This window comes from Camellia sinensis, chromosome 10 (genome assembly GCF_055761805.1).
Source record: "Camellia sinensis isolate YWXY chromosome 10, ASM5576180v1, whole genome shotgun sequence".
Lineage (NCBI taxonomy): Eukaryota > Viridiplantae > Streptophyta > Magnoliopsida > Ericales > Theaceae > Camellia > Camellia sinensis.
The window spans coordinates 51,493,948-51,505,030 of NC_138970.1; positions in this window are offsets into that span (position 1 = coordinate 51,493,948).

Sequence of the window (11,083 nt, forward strand, 5' to 3'; positions counted from 1 at the left end):
ATTGGATATAGAATAATGCACAGAAAAAAAAGGTAATTTAGCATTAAAAAAACAAATCCTCATACTCTTCAAAGAATTAAGAAAAAAAACGTGAAACGCAAAATTGATATTAGGTTTGTGGATTATCGATCTCAATTTATCATGAAAAATATATGGAACAAAAATATTTGTCAAATAGAATCCATATAAAATAGGTAAAGTTAGTATAATTTAAATTATGTTTGGATTTATGTAGAACTCTATTTGTAATTAAAAAAATATATGCTAACATGACTCTCTTAGAAAAAAGTAAATCCTTATAATTTATCTCCTAAGTATGGAAAAAACACTACTATTAATAATATATATATATATGATTTCACTTAATCTTACATATTTTTTAAAAAAATTTCATTCTAGATTTTTTTTCAAATTTCTCAACTAAACACAGTTTAAGTGATTAAAACAATTAAAAAGTTACAAAAAATATTAGAAAAATTATTTTAAAAAATTAAGATTTGAATTTTATAATAAAATAAAATTTTAATTTTATCAATTTAAATCTAGAATTTTTTATTTGTTTTTAATCTAAATTATTTATCTATATTTTCGTTAACTAAAATTGTCAAAAAAAAAGAAAGAAAAGAAAAATGTATTTTAGTCAATAAATTCAATGAAAATTAATATTTTAGATATTTTTTGCATACTTATATTGAGTTTAATGATTGAAATATATTTTTTCTACAATTTTACATAACGAAAATAGGCAAATAATTTAGATTTTAAACAAATCAAAAAATTAGAATTTAAATTGATAAAATTAAAAATTCATAGTTTATTTTGTTATGCTCAAATATTTTTTATTTTTATGTTAAATTTAAAAACTAAAAATTTATACAAAAAAAAAAGATTTATTCACATTTTCTTTAATTTTTTGCATATTTTTTCTTAAAATGTCAAAAAGTCATTCACATACGCTTAAGAAATTCTCACCTCATATTTTAATAAAAAATTCTATTAAAAAAATCACTTTTCCATATGAGTAAAACACTTAAAAAAATAAGTTAATTTGATAATCTTAATCATATAATTTAATTATATTTGTTTTTAAAAAGATATTTTTTGCTTCCTAAGTTGCTATATTATAATTAATTGTAATTTTCTTCCCATCTTTGTATCTTTGTAATTTTTCTATGTATCACTATAAAAAGTGGGATTTGTTTGGTGAAAACTCCCTTATTGGGCCCTTGTTTAGGGTGAAGGACAGCCTAATTTATTTTATTTCTTAAATCCATAAAGAGGAGGTGCATAACTGAGTAAGGACATACTAAAATTTTTCTTTTTTTTCTCTGGACAATATTTGCCATTGCATATATATATATATATATATATATCATAGATTTGAAAATTTGTACCAACGAAGTCGATGATGTCCAATCTGTTCTCCAAGTCACAAGAATCCTAGCACAAACTCGCTTGTTGATCTCCAAATCTATATTACATGTTCTCCGGCGATCTCCAAATTTGTATGAACGAAGTCGTTGCTTTCCAAAGAGAGCTCACGTTTCAACGAAGAATGAAATCTATATTAATGAAGTAATCAAATTTGTATAAATAAGAGTTTTTTTGTTCGGTTGTTCATATATCTAAAAGTAAAATTCAACCTCGGTTCTTTCATCTAGTATGTACTCTGTTTTTTTGTAATAAAAAATTTTACTTTAGTTAATGAAAATAGAATTTGATTGCTGATTTGTTTAACGATAGTAAAATTTTACTTTAAATTATAGTAAAATTTATTAAGATTCAAAGTAAAATTTACTCTGAAACACGCTGCGGGAATGGCTTTATATGAGAGGGTTGCTTCATGAATCAGAGTAAAATTTTACTGTTCGAAGAACATGGCATCATGAGAAGAAAAGAAAGAGATAAAGAGATAAAGTTCAAAAATAGAGCATTACAAGAAGAAGAAGAAGAAGAAGAAGAAGAAGGAGAGAGAGAGAGAGAGAGAGCATAAATAGTGAGTGACACACACACATACATACACAGAGCACGAACCATTAGAGCTAGAGAGAGAGAGTGAAGGATTTCAAATATGAGGTTCGTGAACCGTCATTTTTCTATGACAACGATTAAAATGATCTTAGATTTGAGGTCTTCGATGTGATAAACGACGGTAGAAAAAGAGTTCTATGGTGAGCGGCGATGGTGCCAGTAAAGACAAGGATTAGTGAGAACAAAATGAGAGAGAGTAAAAGAGCACATATCTGATATATATATATATATATATAAAGAGTATTATAGTAAAATAAACAAATTTTAAAATAATAGAGAGTTTTGAATGAATCTATATAATTCTTATCTTTTTTAAAGACAAGTTAGACAGTGAGGAGATTATTATCAAATCCCCCTTAAAAGTATGGAAAAACATTAAAATTGTTTGACTAATGAATTTGACTTCTTGCACTACTTTTGTGAGAGGTTAAAGGCAGAAAAATAAATAAATAAACGTGGAAAATTTTAAATAAAATTATAATATTATTACTCTTATCTTGATATACTTCCAACATTGGATTAGAAAATGGGATTGCGGGGGAGGAGGATTTTAAGTGCATTTGCAAGTTGCAACCAAGTGTGAATTTTTGAAAAAAATATATATATATTTTCTTCATTTTATTATTGTCTTTGGTCATTTTTATTGGTTGGAAGTATCATTAAGAACATGTTTGTTACAATAAAATGGGTTGAAATGGAATGTCTATTCTAATTTTGTCTTTCCTTTATCTTGTTTGGTAAGTTTTATTTTAAGTGAGAATAGTCATTCCATTAGAATAGCTATTCTAACAAAATGTGAGAACATAGGAATGACCATTCCATTCCATCATGGAATTGTTATAAAATATTATTATTATTTTTTTTGGTTGGCACTTAAAAAAAATAATATTATTTAACTATTAGCACCATTACGCTCTCCTACCACCGCCGCCCTATTTCCAATACACAACCATCATGGTCGCCGCCACAACCACCACACTACCATACTACCACCACCATACTATCGATGTCCCCACTACTACCACCACCACTATCGTTGGCTGCCACAATCGCCACCGCCACCACCACCACCACTATTATCACTGCAACCACAACATCGTCTTACCACCACCACTAAGGTCACAACAATTTACTACCACCATACTACTATCATTACTATCACCACCACCGATCACTACAAGAAAACACATTTTTGCCGACTATTTTTGGCTACCAAAACAAATTTAGTCGCCAAAAGTGTGGGAATTGTCTACCAAAATTAATTTTAGTCGGCAAAAGTCAACCTTTTAGCTACTAATTTTTTTTAGTAGGGGAATGTTGATTATTGGCGACTAAAAAAAATTTAGTAGCTAAAAAAAATACAATTGGCGACTAAAAGAATTTTTAGTCGCCAAAGACTTACTTTTGGCTACTAAATAGTTTGGTAGCCGAATGAAAATAAAAAAATTATAAAATACCTTTGGCGACCAAAATTTTGGTCGCCAAAAACAGGGGATTCACCGACTAAATTACTTTTTTGTTGCCAAAGACCTACTTTTGGCTACTAAATAGTTTGGTAGCCGAATGAAAATAAAAAAATTATAAAATACCTTTGGCGACCAAAATTTTGGTCGCCAAAAACAAGGGATTCACCGACTAAATTACTTTTTAGTCGCCAAAGACCTACTTTTGGCTACTAAATAGTTTGGTAGCCAATTGTTTAATAAGAAAATTATAAAATACCTTTGGCGACCAAAATTTTGGTCGCCAAAAACAGGGGATTCACCCACTAAGTTACTTTTTAGTCGCCAAAGACCTACTTTTGGCTACTAAATAGTTTGGTAGCCGATTATTTAATAATGGTAAAGTGTTCCTTTAGGTAATGGTAATTTCTGTAGGGTTGTAATGAAAAATTAATATTATTAAAATGTAATGAATATTTTTAAAATGTAATAATTTATCATTTAAATAAATTTTTCAAATTTTCAATATCATTATCAAAACGAGGGCTAAGTGTATAAAAAAAATTCACTCATCATGACTTATGAGTAAATAATACATATTTGTAAGACTTATTGATATTATTTCAGATTTTAAAATTTTTCTTAATTTTTTAATAATTAATTTTTTCAACTTTTTTAAATATTTAAAGCAATTTGTTTATTTTTTAGATTCACTTAATTATTTTTTAGATTCACTTAATTTAGATATATTTAAAAAAGAAAATATTTGTGATTTTTTTAAAATACAAAATAAGTACTCACTTAATTTAGATATATATATTTTTTTTAAATTTGAGGGATTTATAAAAGTAATTGGCGATTTAATGCTAATTGAACTAAACGCCTAAGTTGGGGCTGTGCGTATATATTTTTTAGTTGTACGTTAATGATTTTGACTGCTAAGATATGCTTGAGAAAATGATTTTGATTGCTAGTTACAACTAAATAATAAATTAATTAAATCCACTTGACACATGATTTCTTCATCTGTCTTTATCTATGAGAAAATATACATATTGCATGTTCTAAAATTCTAAAAAATTGATTAGTGCCTAGTTATAGTTATGCAGGAGTCCCCCCCAAAAAAAAACACGGGTTGAGTTGGCTCATAAATTTTTTTTAAAAAAAATTTCCTTCTTTTTTTTTTAATTTTCTTTCTTTCTTTTCTTTCTTATTATATATATATATATATATATATAAAATATAAGAATATAAGAAAATATAAGGATATAAAATTTTAAAATATATTATTATATTTTTCAGTACATAAAATATTAGGACAAATATTTAAGATAATTTAATTTTTGTCTTTTTTTAATTTATAATTTTATTACTTATATTTTTATTTAAATATAATTTTAATATATTTGTTACTTTTATTTTAATTTTTTAGACTATTGTTATTTTACTTTTATCGACTAAATATTAGTCGGCGATTATAATTACAAAATTTAAAAATTGTGCTTCATATCTGAGGGAAACTTCGGAGGGAAACTTCGGAGGGAAACTTTATTACTTCTTTATTTTCTCTCTCTCTTTCTCACTCTCTCACGCCTCTGCCCTCCTCCAGCTCTCTCTCTCGCCTTTGTCTCCATCGTCGTCGGGTACGGGAGCATCATTGCCATCGCACACGAGCACCACCGTCACTGCGTATGCGATTCCACTTTGATCGACTCAGCCCTTCCTCTTTGATCTCTCTGAAATTATCTCTAGATCGACCAAGGATCTTCGGGCCGCCAATATCACAGGTAAGAAAACTTCCATTTCTCTCTCTATTTTTCTGAAATCTGGTTCTTCTCTAATCTGATGAGTGAATTAGTTTTGAATTCAGTTCTGAAATGGTTTGATCTTTATTTGCTGATTTTGGATTGTGTTTTCTCTCATCTGTATAGTTTCTCTGTGTATAGCAAAGATGAATCATGCTATATACTTTTTGTGTCTACAAGGTGTTCGACAAAATGTCACAATGGCAACTGAAATTTGCATTTTGTTTAGGTGAGTCTTTTGACTGAAAATGGAAACACCAAGGATGATTTGAGGCTCCCCACTGATGATGCTCTGCTCACCCAGGTATATGGTTCAACATTTTTAGTACCTTGTGTTTTTGATTGTTTGATTCTTTATGTATTCCCTTTTTGATAAGTTTTATGAACAAAACTTGAAAAATAAGAAAAAAGTTTTATCGTTACGTAGAAAAGTAAAAATCACAAGTGGGTGTGGCTTGCAGAACTTGACTAACAAGTTTCTGTATTCAAATTTTAGCTTGACAAGTTTCTGTAGAAAAGTTAAAATCACAAGTGGGTGTGGCTTGCATAATCAAATTAAATACATAATTAGTATATTAGAAAATTATTTAGTAATTTTGAAATTGGAGCATTATCGTGATAAGTGCATGTGATCCATAACTTAGTTAATGGAAGACCCTCATATAGTGTAATTTTGCTTAAATGTGATAGCCTTAAACTATTGACTGGAAGTTCTGGAGAGTATTTGTCCAGATTATTGCTGTTTAAGAACTCAAAGAAAGATTGGAAACTTTGAAGATTTTCTAACAGCTAACTCTATTTCCAGTTCTATAGCTGTATTAAACATATCAAAATTTGGTTGTTTGCAATAATTGTTACAAACCCTGGAATAAAACTCTTAGACTCACCGAGCACATCATTGTCATCATCATCATGGAGATTGGTCTCCCTTTCTTAGTAGGAGGTGTCCAGACTACCTTTTGATGTTATTAGTAAAGAGACTAAATTTGTGGAAATTATAAAATGAGAAGGCAACAAAAAAGAAATAGAGAATGTAAGACTGAATTAAATGTGTGGCCTAGGTCAGATTTGAATGTCCCAAAGGGCTCACACCCATAGGCAAAAAATGTGGGATAGAGGGTTGCACACCTTACCCGACACCTCTTTCAAGAGGCTTAATGGTTTTTTATTCTTCCAACATGGGTAATTTTACTTCCAACATGGGTTTATCTTTTGCATATATATAAAAAAGAGAGCAGTGTGGGTTTGTAAGGTTTGTAATTTTGAATGTTTTTATTGATCGTTGAATGTTGTGTTTGTCATGTTCTCTCATTTGTTGGTTTGTCACTTTTATGTGTTTAGAGTAGTGTCGGTTTGTAAGATTTGGATTGGGAGATTATTGGGTTTGTGGGCCTCTTTGCTACCGACGCTTGGCAAGGTACGATTTTTGTTTGTTTTGATTTCGGTTGTCATTTTTGTTTGTTTTGATTTCAGTTGTTTTTGGATTTGTTGTTTACATTCTCCTATGGTTTTGTAGTTTGCAGTGGCTGTTCATTGACATTTGTTATCAAATCTGATTTTAGCAAAATTATATGGGCATCAAAATTATATGAGTCTTTCATATTGGTTTGGAATTGTTTTGCTTCTGCTACTATAAATCATGGTGTAGTCATTTGTAAAAGCACACAATTTCTGCCTCTAATCTGGTAGGTGTAGTTTTTGTACCTCCTGTTATATCAAAAATGGGAAATAATACATCACCTTCAGCAACACCATACATGTTATTGATAATGTGATTTAACCAAAATAATCATGAAAAAAGTATCTCCAGTCTCATAAACCAAACTTGAGGCAATCATCCTTAAATTATTATTCATCATTAAATTATTATTGAACAGCAATTGTTGCTCCAAGAAAAAAAAACTGCCGCCTAAATCATAACAACTAAATGTGGAAAACCACTAAATTTTTGTAAGAGAGAGCCAGGATAAAATTTTTGTAAGAGCATGTGGATTAAAGAACTAGAGTCCAAAGATGATGATCGGAAGTACGTGCTCATTTGTGTGCATGCTTATTTAAAGAAGTAATACTAAAAATATTTTTTGTTTTGGTATTTGAAGAAATAAAGAAGAAAGATGAAATAACAAGAAGGATATCACTTGATATAATCACTTGATTAGTTACAAATTTTGATATCACTTGATATAATTAGTTACAAAAAATTTTGATATCACTGTTGTCCTTGATATCACTTGATATAATTACAAATTTTTAAAATTTAAGGATGATTAGTTATTATAAAATTTAATCCACAAATTATATCATCAAAACAAATTACCACTGTATTTTAATCTTACTATTATTTACATCGTGCCTTTAGGCACGGGCATACGCTAGTATATATATATATATATATATTATCATTTTTAACTATACAAAACAAGAGGTGAGGTTGGGTTGGTGTCCATATTACCAGTGAAGTCAAAAAGGAGACAAAACTACAAGCATGAGAGTTAGCTATCATTTACATCATTATCAGTCCCAATGTGACGTAAATCCAAATACACTTGGTTTCAATTACAAAATTTCTTGAAGCTTGTTCAATGCTTTTAATGTGATTCTGTCTTACCTTAGGAAGCAAACTGCAAATGCTAAATTGTTTGCCTTCTGAATAGAATATTTCTGGCCTTTACTATGTTCATCATTACCAGCTTGAATATTATGGGAGTGTAAATGTCGCTTGTTTCTCATATGTTAGTTATTTTTTTCCTCTTCACCCACCTATATATAAATCTCCATTTTTATTTATGATTTTTGTGGGTTGTTGTTGTTGTAATGCTCTTCATTCATTAAACCCCTCAAACTGGGGTAAGTTGACTTTATCAGACTAATTTAGTGGATGTTGAACCTGTTTACTATTTTTATGCATAGAGATAGGCTAATTTAGTGGATGTCAAACTGGGGAGTGCAAATGTCCATTTTTATTTAGTGGAACTAGCTTCACTTGGTATTAATCTTATTAGTTTTTCATTTTATTTATATTATGCAGGATGTTTACATGTACTTCTTGTTGGAAAAATGGTTTTTTTTTGGTGACTTTAATTAAAGATTAAAGTGGGTCCCAACCACCTATTGTGAATGGCCAAAAACCATTGAGATTTGAATGAAAAATTACCTCATGAAGTTAGCATCATGGAAAAAAGGTAATGAAGTTTGTAACTCCTGCATTAATGGGGTTTGTAACTCCTACATTAATGGGGTTTGTAACTCCTACCTTTATTGCAGAGGTTAATGGTGCATTATGAACAGCCATAAAGGCTGGAGGCTCTTCCTCTCTCCCCTATACATGTATAAATTGAGACCCTTCTGTCAAGTCTCAAACACATAAATTTTTACTTCCATTTCACAAGTCAGTTTGCCTGAAAGTTCCTACAGTGAGAGAGTGCTGCCACTGTTTTGTTCGCTAAGCTAGACAGAGAGTGCTTCTGCCGTAGCTGGTTTTGACCGTCGTATCCTGGGAGACAGACGCCGGGATTCCTCAAGCACTCGACCAGTGAGGCGGCGAAATCTGTTTTAAGGAAACTGCTTCCGTGCAGGCTTCAGTTTCGTCTCTTTACCCTTTTATTGTTCTGTGTATTTCTGTTGAAATTTAGTTGTAATTATTAGCATGTGTTCTTAGTATATATATAATTTGATTTCTTCATAAATCTATTTATTTAATTTCAAAATTTGAACAACAAGCCTAAAACAGATTTTTCATATATGGTTTTCCTATGAAATTGATCGAATAGATTTATATAGACATTTGTATAATGTTACTAGGAACTGTTGCGGAATTGCTTCCTATTTCAATGATTGTAAATTATGCAATGTGATTCTCTAATTGTTTGTTTAATTAGAATGCTCTATCATAATTTGTATACTTAATTGTATTACTCTGATCTTATTTTATGTGTATGGTTCATCATTCCCCTTCTATGATTTGCATGAATTTTATTGATGTTGTAATTTTGACATGCTAATTCTATTCTATTCTAGGTTTTAATTTGTTACATGCTTATTATTTTCTAGACTAGATTACATGATTTAATCTTTAGAATTTTTGCATGTTAATGGTTGAATGATTATATACTTGAAGTGCTTGGTTATTAGTTTATTACATATAAACAATTCAAATTATTTACATAAACTGCATGCTACTTATTTGGTTTCATCATATTTGTCTAATGTTGCATATGTATATTTTGATTTTGCATGCTTCTAGCTTTACTATCTAATTTGCATGTGAAATTACTTCTAGTTTTCTAGAGTTATACACATAAGTTATTTCCATGAATAGTGTGTAATTTAATTGGATGAATTAAAGTTTGAATTAAATGTAGTTCTTTGGAGTTATAAAATTTGTGTAACTTGCCTATATTTATTTACATGGTTATTGTGAATTAAATTCTTATATAATTTATGGCAATTAATTTTTTAATTTAATGTAGAAGTTATAAGGTTTTGTAACTTGTATAGTATCTTAATTCCTTAGTTATTTTGCTATTCTATGATTTGCTAGAAGGTTAAATAATATTTGATTGTATGTACAATTGCTTTATATTATACAAGTTACAAAACCTTATAACTTCTACATTAAATTAAAAAATTAATTGCCATAAATTATATAAGAATTTAATTCACAATAACCATGTAAATAAATATAGGCAAGTTACACAAATTTGATAACTCCAAAGAACTACATTTAATGCAAACTTTAATTCATCCAATTAAATCACACACTATTCATGGAAATAACGTATGTGTATAACTCTAGAAAACTAGAAGCAATTTCACATGAAAATTAGATAGTAAAGTTAGAAGCATGCAAAATCAAAATATACATATGCAACATTAGATGCTTAGCAGACAGGCGCGGGTTCAATCCACCCCATCTCTTTTTTATTGTTGGAAAAATGGTTTTTTTTGTGTGACTTTAATTAAAGATTAAAGTGGGTCCCAACCATCTATTGTGAATGGCCAAAAACCATTGAGATTTGAATGAAAAATTACCTCATGAAGTTAGCTCCATGAAAAAAAGGTAATGAAGTTTGTAACTCCTGCATTAATGGGGTTTGTAACTCCTACATTAATGGGGTTTGTAACTCCTGCCTTTATTGCAGAGGTTAATGGTGCATTATGAACAGCCATAAAGGCTGGAGGCTCTTCCTCTCTCCCCTATACATGTATAAATTGAGACCCTCCTGTCAAGTCTCAAACACATAATTTTTTACTTCCATTTCACAAGTCAGTTTGCCTGAAAGTTCCTACAGTGAGAGAGTGCTGCCACTGTTTTGTTCGCTAAGCTAGACAGAGAGTGCTTCTGCCGTAGCTGGTTTTGACCGTCGTATCCTGGGAGACAGACGCCAGGATTCCTCAACCACTCGACCAGTGAGGCGGCAAAATCTGTTTTAAGGAAACTGCTTCCGTGCAGGCTTCGGTTTCGTCTCTTTACCCTTTTATTGTTTTGTGTATTTCTATTGAAATTTAGTTGTAATTATTAGCATGTGTTCTTAGTATATATATAATTTGATTTCTTCATAAATCTATTTATTTAATTTCAAAATTTGAACAACAAGCTTAAAACAGATTTTTCATATATGGTTTTCCTATGAAATTGATTGAATAGATTTATATAGACATTTGTATAATGTTACTAGGAACTGTTGCGGAATTGCTCCCTATTTCAATGATTGTAAATTATGCAATGTGATTCTCTAATTGTTTAGTTTAATTAGAATGCTCTATCATAATTTGTATACTTAATTGTATTTACTCTGATCTTAT